This window comes from Zingiber officinale, chromosome 9A (genome assembly GCF_018446385.1).
Source record: "Zingiber officinale cultivar Zhangliang chromosome 9A, Zo_v1.1, whole genome shotgun sequence".
In the NCBI taxonomy this organism is placed as follows: Eukaryota; Viridiplantae; Streptophyta; class Magnoliopsida; order Zingiberales; family Zingiberaceae; genus Zingiber; species Zingiber officinale.
In genome coordinates, this window is record NC_056002.1 from 28284024 (window position 1) to 28297723 (window position 13700).

The following is a 13700-nucleotide window of genomic DNA, read 5'->3' on the forward strand; positions in this document are numbered from 1 at the left end:
GACACCGAGCCCCTCTCCCCCGATCACCAGATAAGGATACAAGGACCGCTGGCATAGGTCTAGGCCGATGCTAAGGCCCGTGTGGTGACCATCTCCCCTGGGGAGCTCGCGAACGACCATACCCGAAAGGCCACTGGGGTAAGTATACTGTCCTCATTTTGTACTTGTTTATCTACCGATCGACCATGACTAACCCACTCTATTGTAGTTTTGGGTCGAAAGTCTGGCCATATGCCAGAAGCTGACCTTCCTAGAATATAAAGTCCAACAACTGCGAGCCCCGAGTAGCCAATCAAAGGCTTCCCAAGTGCGTCTGGGGCAGTTGACTAGCGAGGTCACCCAGTTGAAGGCCGATCTGGAGAGGAGTTCCAAACGACTGCAGGCAGAGAGGAACAAGAGTGCTGAGCAGACATTATAGTTGGAACGACTCAATAAGTAGGTCGGCTCCTTTGAGGCGAAGATTAATTCCGCCAACGGAAGGAAGCTCGGAACCATTGAGGACTTGGATATTAAGAACAAAGTAGCTCGGTTCTTGGCTCAAAGTCTGAAGGAAGCTGAGGCGGTCCTGAGTGCCGAGCGAGAGAGCTGATCGGCTGAGCAAGCCGCGATGGGGGTCCAGGTCGCCACTAAGGATGTCGAGCTGGCCTCTCTAAGGACCGAGTTGGAGGCATCCTGATCAGCCTTCCAAATTTATCAAGATGCAAAGTCTGGTTGGTTTGAAGTCTTCAAGCGTGATTATCTCCATTCAGACCCCATCAACGACCGACTCATTGATCAGGAGCTCCGACTGTTCAATTTAGGCATAGATGGGACCCTCAACCCGTTAAAAGATGGCGGCTATCTCCCTACCACAGTGACTAACAAGATCATCAATCAGGAGAAGCTGACCGAGTCGCTACTAGACGACATGCTGGATTATCTCAAGTGACCTCCCCTCTCTGCTTTGCAGGCCTCCTTTTGTATTCCTTCTAGATGTTATGTGTAAAATTTTATAAGTATTAATGAATAAACGTCCGTCCGACCCTTCTTCTTTCTATAAGATTTTATAAGTGTTAATGAATGCATCGTCGTTTGGCTCAAGTGGGGTTGTGTACCACATAGCGTTTATGAAAATTTTCTAAGTATAGTTCCCCGTTATCTCGATCGTTGATGTAACTGGTCACTGAGATGTCCAAGTGATCACTTCAGCATGACCAAATGACCATATTTTAGCAAAAAATTACTGCTTCTAGCTGCAGCTTGACTTCTAGTCAGCTTTATTCTTGGCATGTATAACCGTTGATCGATTTTATTTATCGTAGGCTTGGGTTTTATAGCTGCTAATTGGCAGTTGATGTCATAGCCTTAGGTTTATAGCCGCCGCTCAGTTGTTAATGGTGTAGACAGGGGTTTATAGTCGTCGCTTGACTATTGAAGGCATAGACAGGGGTTTATAGTCATTGCTCGACTGTTGCAGGCGTAAATAGGGGTTTATAGCCGCTGTCCGACTGTTGAAGGTGCAGATAGGGGTTTATAGTTATTGCTCAACTGTTAGTGTAGACAAAGGTTTATAGTTATCGCTCGACTATTGACGTAGACGAGGATTTATAGTCATCACTTGACTATTGACGTAGATAAAGGTTTATAATCTCCGCTCGACTGTTGACGTTGACAAGAGTTTATAGTCGTCGCTCGACTTTTAACGTGGCCAATCGGCACAAGAGTCTGGGAAACTTGTGAATTTATTCATTGTTCACCTGCATTTACACGATATATGCTTATACAATCTTATCCAAATTTAACTATGCACCTCTCACCCAACCCTATAAGGCCGAATATGGTGTTGGAGCCCCAAGGTTATTTTTGGTGTAATCAACCAAGTTAGGTTAGGTCTTGTTATGTTCTAATCCCTGTATCTAAGTGTGTAGAAGCTTGAGAGCATAGGAAGTCAAGCAGAAGACGCGACTAGTGAGAAGGACGGCACGGGATAGAGCCGACGGGCTCGGTGAGGGACGAGATCCTGCGAAAGAGTATACCAGTGGACGAGTAGGATGTGCACAACGTTCAAGGGATGAGAAGCCGGAGCGGAAGCTTGCTAGAGGAAAAGGCCGAAATTGGGTTCGGGTGAGCCTTATTTTGGTTGGCCGAAATCACCTAGACGATCGGAGTAGCGGAAGAGCTAGAGTGGAGTTATGGAGTTGCTAGAGGCGCCTTCAACAGGAGTTGAAGGCACCTCCACGACCTTCAGGCAGAAGGCGCCTTCAATGGCTGAAGGCGCCTTTGATTAGGCAATTTGGCCATTACGGAAAAGGATAAAGCTTTATTCTTTGCCTTGCTGAAGGCGGCTTCTAGCCCTATGAAAGGCGCCTTCGGCCTGAGGATAAGTTTTTCCAGGGGCTATAAAAAGATCCCTGGACCTAGGAAAGATAGAACAACTTTTGTATTTATTTCCTAGCAATAGTCTGAGCTATTAATGAGTGTAAGAGGCTTCTCTGCCTTCACCGAAGGAGACTTTTTAAGATCTTTCATTTGGCTTGGATTAACAACCACCTATGTTGTAACCAAGTAAATTCTGGTGCCTCTTTCTTTAGTTTCTTATTGTTTAATTTTATTTTCTATTGCTGCTAACCTGAGTTGAAAGATCGAGAAGGTGTTTAGTTTTTCTGTTTCAGGCAACTTAACTCTCTCCAGCCGGCCTACCCGGTCCAACAAGTAGTATCAGAGCCTAACAGCTTCAGGAGGACTAATCGCCAAACGAAGCACACGAGATCATCGGTTTAAGCATCCACCACCAAAGTTCGAGCGGGACTTCGCTAACTGGAAAAAGAAGATGGAGGTATTTCTCAAGACTGATTTCGATTTATTTTTAATAATGGAGTTTGGTTTTGTAGCATCCGAAGGTAAAGATAAATACCACTGGACCAAAAAGGAGCAAGCTGATTTTGTGGCAAACGATAAAGCAGAGTTCCATCTGCTAAGTGTTCCACCGCCACAAGAAGTCAATCGGATCGGAGTGTACGAGTCTACAAAGGACCTCTGGGAGAAGTTCCTGGAACTACACGAAGAAACCTCGGAGGAGAAATTCGCAAGACTGTATCTACTCAGAAACCATATCAACAACATCAAATTGGAACAAGGCGAAACAATTGCACACCTTCATTCAAGGATCAAACTCACGAATCTTGGAAAAAAGGTAAGTAACCGAGATTCGCTAAGGTACGCGCTTAACGCATTCCTTAGAAGTACTGAATATGCATCATTAGTAGATACTTATTACATATCTAAGGATTTAGATTCAACTACGTTAGAAGAATTATTTTCTACCTTTGAAGTCCACAAAACAAGATGTCCAGATCCGAAGGAGCTGAAGCACAATATTGGCCTTAAGGCAAAAATGGACGAACAAGACTCAAAATCCTCTCTTGACGACAACAAAACGGTAATGATGGTAAGATAGTTTGCGAAGTTATTTAAAACTAGAAAATCTAACCATTTGTAGGGTAGAAAGAAAAGGACAATCAGATGTTACCAATGCAATGAAGAAGGACATGTAAAAGACAACTACCCTAAATTGAAGAAAAAAGACAAAAGCAAAGATAAGAAGCCCATCCAAATGAACAAACACAAGACCCTAAAGGTGACGTGGGATGAAACGTCATTCGAATCAGAGGTCAAAGTCTTTTCCGGACTTGCGTTGATGGCAAGTCATCAAGAAGACGAACACAAAGAAAGCTCGTTCGAAATGAGCATTGAGAGCATCGATTAAGGGGGAGCTACATCATAAGAAAGTAGCAGTTCAGGGGGAGCTACGGATAACGAGATCGACAAGGTAAGTTATGTACGATCTCTTCCACCCGATAAGTTGTTTAAATATGTTAAATTATTAACTAAAGACTGTTGTAAACTTGAAAAAAGAAAATAAAGAGTTGAAATTAATTCTAGCCAAATCTTGTCCATTAGAAGAATTTGACAAAATAAAATTGGAAATGATATTTGTAAAAAGAAATAAAGAACTTGAAAAATCATGCATGCTCATCTAATACAAGTAGTAGAAAATTTAATGGTCTAAATTGGTATTTTTATTACCATAAAGGACAAGTTAGAATTTTTTTTCAGAAATATATACCAAAGAAATTTCTAATTAACCCAGTTGGAATGATCTTATATTGGGTTTCAAAGACTTGTCTAAATTAAAAGTTTAATTAGACTTAGGGTTTTCAGAGAGTACATTAAATATTTGATTTCATTATGAGACTTTGTCTAGAAGTGGTTGATGATCTAACAGCCAAGAAGGCCTAGTACCTCACCATAGCCTGGAAGCCAATTAACGAAATAAAATATTTAATTGACTAACTGATAAAGTATTGAATAACAATTAGATAATGCTTTACATAGTTGTCAACATTTTTCAAATTTTTTCCTTAGAATTTTTTTTTGAAATTCTTTTTACAAATTTTTCTAAGTGATATCATTTTTTTTTTAAAAAAGTTTTTTTTACAATTTTCAAAACACTTGATAAGCTTGTTTAAAATTATTGGAAAATCAGTATTTTTTTAAAAAAAACTCTCTTATTTAAATTACCCTTAGATTTTTTTTACCCCATTTTTTTATGTGATCAAAGGGGGAGAAGGAAAGATTAAGTCTAGGGGGAGACAGTTCAATTCAAATTTTAAAAAATTCTTAAATTTTAAAAATCTTTTTACACTTTATTGCATACTTGTAATTTTATTGCTTCAAACCTTATATTTGTTTACCCTAACCTAACTTGGATTGCTCACATCAAAAAAAGGGGGAGATTGTTGGAAACTCAAGGTTGTTTTTGGTATGATCAACCAAGTTAGGTTAAGTCATGTTATGTTCTGATCCCTGTGTTTAAGTGTGCAGGAGCTTAGGAGCACAGGAAGTCGAGCGGAAGACACGGCTAACGAGAAGGACGACATGGGAGAGAGCCGACGGGCTCGGTGCATCCGAGGGACGAGATGCTACGGAAGAGTACACTAGTGGATGAGAAGAATGTGCCCGACGTTCGAGGGACGAGAAGCAAGAGCGGAAGCCTGCTCAAGGAAAAGGTCGAAATTGGGTTCGGGTGAGCCTTATTTCGGTAGGTCGAAATCACCCAGGCGATCGGAGTAGCAGAAGAGATAGAGTGGAGCTATGGAGCTGCTAGAGGCGCCTTCAACAGGAGTTGAAGGCGTCTCCGCGACCTTCAGGCAGAAGGTGCTTCAACCAGCCATGGAAGGTGCCTTCAACTAGATAATTTGGCTGTTGCGAAAAAGGATAAAGTTTTATCCTTTGCCTCACTGGAGGCACCTTCCAGCCCTATGGAAGGCGCCTTCAGCCTGAGGATAAGTTTTTCCAGGGGCTATAAAAAGACCCCTGGACATAGGAAAGATAGAACAACTTTTGTATTCATTTCCTAGCAGTAGTCTGAGCTATTAACGAGTGTAAGAGGCTTCTCCGCCTTCATCGAAGGAGACTTTTCAAGAGCTTTCGTTTGGCTTGGATTAACAATCACCTAGGTTATAACCAAGTAAATTCTGGTGCCTCTTTCTTTAGTTTCTTATTGTTTAATTTTATTTGCTATTGCTACTAACCTGAGTTGAAAGATCGAGAAGGTGTTTAGTTGTTCTATTTTAGGCAACTCAACCCTCTCCAGCAGGCCTACCCGGTCCAACAAATGGATTGCGCTCCAAGTTCACTCTAGCCTTCTCCCATCTTCATCTTGCAAATAGTAGGCTCCCGAGCAAAGCTTCTGAATGACTATGTTGGGTCATCCCCATGGGACTTCTAGCTTGGTGATGTCGCCGACCGACTTCATTTTTTTCCATACCAAGTCGTCGACCTGGAATGACCGTGGGATTACCCTCCAGTTGTAGCTCTGCTTCATGCGCTGCCTGCACGCCACGAGCCGAACAATGACCTTATCCCGTGCTGGGATGGATCTAAACCTCCTCCTTTTCCTCATAGATCAGCGCAGAAGGTTCTTTCATTATGGTGTTCACTTCCAAGCGCGGGATCTTCCGCACAACCCTTGCTTCAGATTTGACCATCTCGATGTAGCACTACCAAGCGACTAACTGATTGCCTTTAACTTCACCCACCTCGTTGTCTACCAGAAACTTCATCTTCTGGCAGAAGGTAGACACCACCGCTTGAAACTCATTCAGGGCCGATTGACCTAATATATGTGGCATTATATGCAGACGACGCATCCACCACAATGAAATTTGTGGTCTTGGTTCTCTTAAGAGGTTCCTCTCCATGCGATATGACCAACCGAGCTTGGGCGATTAGCAATACCTCATTGCTTGTGAACCTGTAGAGCGGCGTCGTCATGGGCTGCATATCACTCCGGTCGATTTGCAGATGGTCGAACGCCTTCTTAAATATTATATTAACCGAGCTATTTGTATCAACAAAAGTTTGGCGAATAGTATAGTTAGGTATTACTGCCCGGATGATCAAGGCATCGTCGTGAGGGATCTCCACTCTCTCTAAGTCTTTGGGGCCAAAGCTGATCTCGGGTCCCTCGACTTTCATCTTGCCTCATCCAACATCATGTATCTGTTGGGACACTTCGGAGCTAGAGGGGTGGGGGGGGGGGGTGAATAGCTCGTTACGCTTGTTCGCTTGCTTCATAGATGATGATGTGCAACAGAATAAACTTGAAGCCAAGCTCTCTAATGCTAATAAGTTGACCTCAAGAAGAAGTGACTAATCCAAAGATCCACACACACGAGCACTCTCCACTAAGAAAGAAACTCCTTCTTTGATACAACCAGAGGTGAAACCTCGTACAAGACTTTCACAACAAGATACAACACATGCAAGAAGAAAATACACAAGAATACAAATAAAACCTTCTTCTTGCTTGATCTTGTTGATGCACATTGCCTCTTGAACCCTGGAAGTGCAGCAACACTTGTCCCTAAGAGCTTCCAAGAACTGGCGTGAAGAGATGTGAGATGAATCATAACCTACTTGGACATCCAAACACCAAGTGTCTGGCCACCCTATATCCATTTGGATTTTCACGTGCCTGGCTTCACTCACGAGGACTTCCTTACTGCCTAGCTTCATTTACTAGGAATTTCACCTGGCTTCACTCACCAGGATTTCCGTCTGCCTAGCTTCACTCACTAGGGCTTTCACCTGGCTTCACTCACCAGGATTTTCCATCTGTCTAGCTTCACTCACTAGGTCTTTCACCTGACTTCACTCACCAGGATTTCTCATCTGCCTATCTTCACTCACTAGGTCTTTCACCTGGCTTCACTCACCAGAATTTTCCTTCTACCTAGCTTCACTCACTAGGACTTTCACTTTCTGCCTAGCTTCACTCACCAGGACTTTCCTACCAAGTGTCTAGTCAAATACTGGTTCACTTGGATTTTCATCTTCTACCAACCTTCCCATTGGACTCACTACAAGAAATTTTGGATTTAACCACACCTAATAGACAACAGTTTTTCAAGAAATTGTTGTCTTTTTTCCATTTAACAACAGTTTTATTGAAAACTATTGTTGTTCATCATAATATTTTTTAAATAACAACAGTTTTTCAAAAAACTGTTGTCTAATGTGTGTTAAAGACAACAGTTTTAAAAAACTATTGTCTTTTAGTGTTGCTTATGTGATAATATACAATATTTTTATTAAACTGTTGTCTATTGAATGTTGTTGAATCCTAAAAACACAACATTTTTTTTAACTTCATGAAAAAAACCTAAAACCCACTTCTCTGTGACTCTTCAATGAACAAAAACCTATCTCTGACTCCTCCTTCGTGACTCCTCCTCGAAAGACGCTCCTCGTCGCTCTCGTTGCTTTGCCTTTAAAGTGTTAGCGCATCGACTTTTCGGCACTTCCTTGGGAGGTAGAATTTTTTAAAAATTTTTAGAAATTTTTTAGAATATAAACGGAGTCGGTATGACACATTTAATAGGGTAAATCGATTAAACTTAGAGAAAGCCTATTTCGATTACCAATAAAGTGAGAGTTTATTTATTTAATAACCTACATATATAAATCTAAACAATCTCATTTTTTTCCCCATTCCTCCTCTTCTCCTGCCGATCTCACCGTCACCGCGATCTCCTCTTCATTGCTGACCTTCGACGCAGCCGGCGCTGCCCTCACATTCCCGAAGACACAGCCATCGCCAGCCGTCGAGGGTGCTGCCGGTTACTTCCAATCACCGCCGCCCTTTCCTCTCTCCCCGTGCCCTAGTTTCCTATTGCAGTCGCACCACCGCCCTTTCCCCTCTCCCGTGCCCTAGTTTCCCCTCTCCCGATCTTGCCGACGTCGAGCTCCTCTGTGAGATATCGGAAAATTAATTAAATAGGATTATTTAATTAATAGTCTTATATAATTTTTTCAGAATTTTTAGAAATTTTCTGAGAATTTTTCGGAGCTCATGCGATGTGTTTTGAGGGGACAAAATTATGTGTACGGATAAGACCTGTTTGGGATACTCGTTTAAATGAGGAAATGTTTAATTATTTATATTCCTTTTCTTATCATTTCTCGGCGTTGCCGATGCCGATCCGAGTTTCTCACCTCTCTCGAACCTTTTCCTTTCTTCCCTTCTTCCTCTGTTCTTTCTCGCGGACAACACTAAGGTGACGGGCAACAAAGTTCTGCCTCCGATGATCGTCGACGTCGACTGGTAGCATGTTGCCGGAGCTTGCTAGAGATCGAAGCCCGGATCATCCTGATCTCTTCTTCTTCTCAACTCTTTCCACCCGAGCCCTAGGTTTTTCCGTCGCCGAGTCCTCCCTCTCCTCTCTCACGCGACGCCGACACTGCCGAGCTCTCCCTTCCTTCGCAAAGCCGTCATCACCTTGGCTTGAGGACAGATCGACAATGCCGTTGATCGAGGGAGTGCGTAGGTTCCCTATGCTCCGATTTCCCCTGGATCGGCGCCGGCGTCTGAGGTATAGCCGTGCCCTAATTTTTGTTCTGGTGCCGTGGGATTAAGCTAGAGCCATCCGATCACCGGCGTGAGGTTGCCTTAGGGCTTCGAAGGTAAGCAACCAACCCTAATATCTGAAGAGAATCACCATTGAATTTCATTTTAATACTCTTTTTATATTTTGGATGATAATTTGCTTCATTTTGATTCATATTCTGTGATTTTTGCACAGGACAAAAAGTCATTGCAATTAGGGCTTGAGGACAACCTTTATGTGGAGGGTTTTGCATCAAATCTTTTTGCAAAGGCAGATAAGCAAGATCGTGCTGGTCGTGCAGATTTGTATGTGAAGGAACATGTTTCTTTATCATTTTCTTATCTCTCTAGGCATATCTATTAAGACATTTCACTTGCTTTTCTTAGTCTCACAATGGTTGGGAAATTAAGTACTAGTAATATTACAGGAATACTACAAAAACTTTTTATGCTGCAAGTATCTTTTTTTGAGATACTATATCAATTTGGTGGACTTCAGCCTGAAGTAAGTTTTGCACTTTGCCATTTTATAAAGAACTATTTTTTTGGTTCAATATGAGCAAGTAGACTAATTCTGATCATACTCTTCTTTCCAGATTGAGCAAAAATAGAAGTATGCAGTTTGGAAAGCTGCAGATATAACGAAAGCTCTTAAAGAAGGCCGGAAACCTGAACCGGGTCCTCCAGGTGGTGATCCTGATCAATCAATTTCCTCAGGCCTCTCGAGTTACACTTATGTATGCTCTATCACCTGTATTTCATAGCCAAATAAAAAAAAATACAGAATGTTTCCTTTTTATGAACCATAACATAATATTGTGGAGAGGCTTTTCTTTTGCTTGGTTGGCCTAATAATGTCATGCTTTTTTTTATCTTTTGTTAGGGCACACAACCAAGCGATGGATTGCCATCTAGTCAGCAATTTGACAATGCATCACCTCAGCATATACACAAGGTCAATTTGAATGTGTAATTTGTGCATCGCTTGCTACATATTTCTTGCCATAGTATTGTTGAACCTCGTCTATTTTGTTTTTCTTTTTCTTTTTCTGTACATAATTTAGAAGGAAGTGAACATTTTGTGGATAATTATAGAAATGCTAATTTACCCCCTAAAAATGCTGGTGAGCCACAGGGTTTTAGTCAGGCACCACAGGATTTAAATCTAGAATTAAATCGTAAGTTAGATTAAATTACAGTTACTTTATCATTTCTTAGTTTTTTTTCTAACTTACATTTGCAATATTTGCATCTCGATTCATTCGATTATGTTCACTTTGTATTCAACATGAAGCTAAAAGGTGTTTTGTACATATTAAAGACTCTTTGGTGATTTTTTTAGTTTCAATCTACTGCTCTTTTTAGCATCTTTATCCTGCTATAATGTTATTCTTTAAGATTATGTTGCATTGATTTCTAAAAGTCGCATGACATCTCTCTACTCTGTCTTCAAAACTAACGATTTATGTTGTTTCAGGTAATTACTGCAGCCATTCCTACTATTGTTTCAAGAGGTTACCATTTATGTTACATAGATAACGCTTTTTGCACTTCTGTTAGATGACTATATCAAATGGTTTTTATGGTTATGTAACATTTATGCAGCGCAATTAGAATCACGCGTACAGTTTAGTTTCTAATTTGTAATATATATCTTTATTCGAATAGGTGTCCTCAAGAGTATTGGGAAGAATGCTGACAAGCTAAAAAAATGGAGAGACTTTAACAAATTAAGGAGCACTAGGAGCTGTAATCCCTCCTCTTCACCGACATCTAAGTAGAAAATCTCGTGTTATATTGTTCTACCTTTGTTTTAATAGTGTTATCATTTTGTTGGTTGCTTATGAAATTTTGTTGGTTGCTTATGAAATTTCTTCAGAATGTTATAGATATAATTTTTGAATGTAAAAAAATTATATATTAAATTTTATTTTGAAATTTAGTATTTTGAATGATTTATAATATTAGAAAATTGTGTATTAATTTTTTATATTTTTTTATCTAAAAAAGACAACGGTTTTTCACCGTTGTCGTAGATAGTTTAAAACTGTTGTTGAAGACCCTGTTATTAAAGGTAGACGCTCAAAGACAACGGTGAAAAACTGTTGTCTTTGAAGGAAAAGACAACAATTTTTCACCGTTGTAAAAATGTTGTCTTTGCCTTCAAAGACAACGGTTAAAAACTGTTGTCTTTAGGCACTCCTTTTAGCAACACGACCTTTAACAACAGTTCAAAATGGGCTACGACAACAGTGAAAAACCGTTGTTGTTAGGCTTTTTTCTTGTAGTGACTTCCCAATCAAGTATCCAGTCAATCTTGACCTACTTAACTCTTTTTTACATTAAATTGGTCAACCTTGACCAATCTCTCCAAATGGACAATTGCTCTCCAAATGGACAATTGCTCCTACAATCTCTATACATTGTCAAGATAATCTTCATATATTGTCAAACATCAACACTCACTGATTACGACTCAAGTTTGAGCTAATTCAAGCTTAATCAAGTTGGTTAACCTTGACCTAGGGAAATTGCACCAACAATATCTCCATTTTTTTTTATGTTTGACAATACATTTAAGTTAGGCTAATCCGATAGTCTCAATCTCTTCTTCATGCCAAAGTATGAATGAGAGTTTCCCTTCATTCTCTCCCTTTCCTAGAGTGCAAACTCTCCCTTAGGGTAATGAAGGTGTAACTTAAGCCCTACATTCTTCCCCTTTGGCACATATCAAAAACTCTCCTCTTGAAGAGTTATCTCCATGTTATACACAATCTCATTTGTTGTTCACAACATCACAATGAAGGTCTCATACCCTTCACTGTCTCCAATGCTTATCCTTGAGCATTAACACTCAAACAATGAAGATATCTACTCTTCCATTGTTTTTCAATGCTCAACCTTGAACATTTACTATAACGAAGGTTTTACAACTTTTAGTGGTTTCAAAATTATTTTCATATCTTTAAGGAGTAGCTCCCCCTCAAAACATACTCCAAACTTATGTTATTGCGCCAACAATGACTTGGAGTTCCTAAAACTTTAGGAAACCCAAAATTTAAAGTTTTGAGGTCAAAAATTTAATAATGAAACTAAACCTCATCCTAAACTTCAACTTAGTTTTCTTTAATCAATCCGCTCTTGTTTCATCAAGAACACTATCCTTAAATGCTCAAAAATGAATTTCATAGGGTTAGGAATGGTTAATGTGACTAAAAATAGCTTAATGGGTTGAAATCAGACATTTACAGTCAAAATCAGCCTTTTTAATTGATTGAAGTTGGGACTCAATCGATTGAAGCCAATCAATTGATCCATTGATTGATTTCGCAAGCTTGTGTTGGTGGAAAATGCCCTTGAATTGATCACTTGATCAATCCAGGCAGGGTCAATTGATCGATTAATCGATTCTGTGAGCTTCTGCTCACGAAAAAACCTAGTTCAATCGATCGGCTGATCAATTGAACTCTCCCAATCAGTCGGCTGAACAATTGGGTTTCTGATTTCTTGAAATTAAATTTCAACTAAAATTCAGAAATGCCCCAATAATTCTACAAAATTCTAAAAATTATGAAAACTCTTGTAGATATTATTTAAGACATATACTATCAAGGATAAATAGTTTTCTAAGATAATGATTTATATTTTAAAAAATTGGCACAAAATTGGAAACTCTTGAAAACTTCAGTGATTTTCTCTAGTTTGTATCAGACTTTTCAATGATGATTACTATATAGTCTATACCAAGGTTTTTTAAAAAATAATTTGAAATAATTTTCAGAACTAATTTCCAACCATGTTCTTTGGGCTAAATGCACAAGACTTGTACATTAGTTTTCACAATTATTAGATAACACATAACTAAGTGTTTTGATGAAACTAAAACTTAAATAAATATACTAAATTAACATCTTGAGTCTAGTTTATATTTCTAACACCTCACTTGTATCTAATGTGTACTAAAATATATACAAGTCATCTTATAGTCTTTGTGAGATATAGACTTTGGTTTTACTCTAAACTAAGGAATCATGCATATTTAGGCATTTTGAAGATTATGATCATCCACCTAGTATGCCACTTGTTGATAAGTTCCCTTACCACACTTGTTGGTAAATGTCATTGTCCTTAATTACAAGGAATTTAAAATAATACATGATGACTTATGACATACATCAAAATGAATAATTTTCGAAAGAAAAATATATTATAACTATATGATGTATGTATGACATGACATGATATTTTGTTATATTTTTCATAATAAAATGAATGCGAAATATGATGTCATGACATATGATGGGCAAACAATTATGAAAATTTAGTATATATATATACCTCAATTCTCTATCTAAGTATCCCTAATTATTTGCTAAATTAAAAATAAGTCCTAGATTGCTCCTTTCTCTCCTAAGAAAATGCAAAAATCTCAACTGGACATTTCTTTGATTCTTTCCTATTTGTTCCAATTTAAATTAAGTCTAATTTCTCAAAATTTGCCACAATTTACTCTTTTAAAGAGTAAATACTTTAATCCTTCTCATTTTAAAAGAGTACAACTACTTTGAAAATATGCTCCAAGTGTCAACTTCACCAAGGTTGGGTTAAGTACCCTTTTAATTAGAGTTGACACTCTCTAGACCCATCTAGGGTGTAGAGAATATACTCACAGGAACCTAAAATCGATTGGTGCTCCTTGGGTGTTTTAGATATTCACTAGGGATAACTTCCCTAGTTACCTTCCTCATGACCTTCCTAGGCTTCTTAAAAG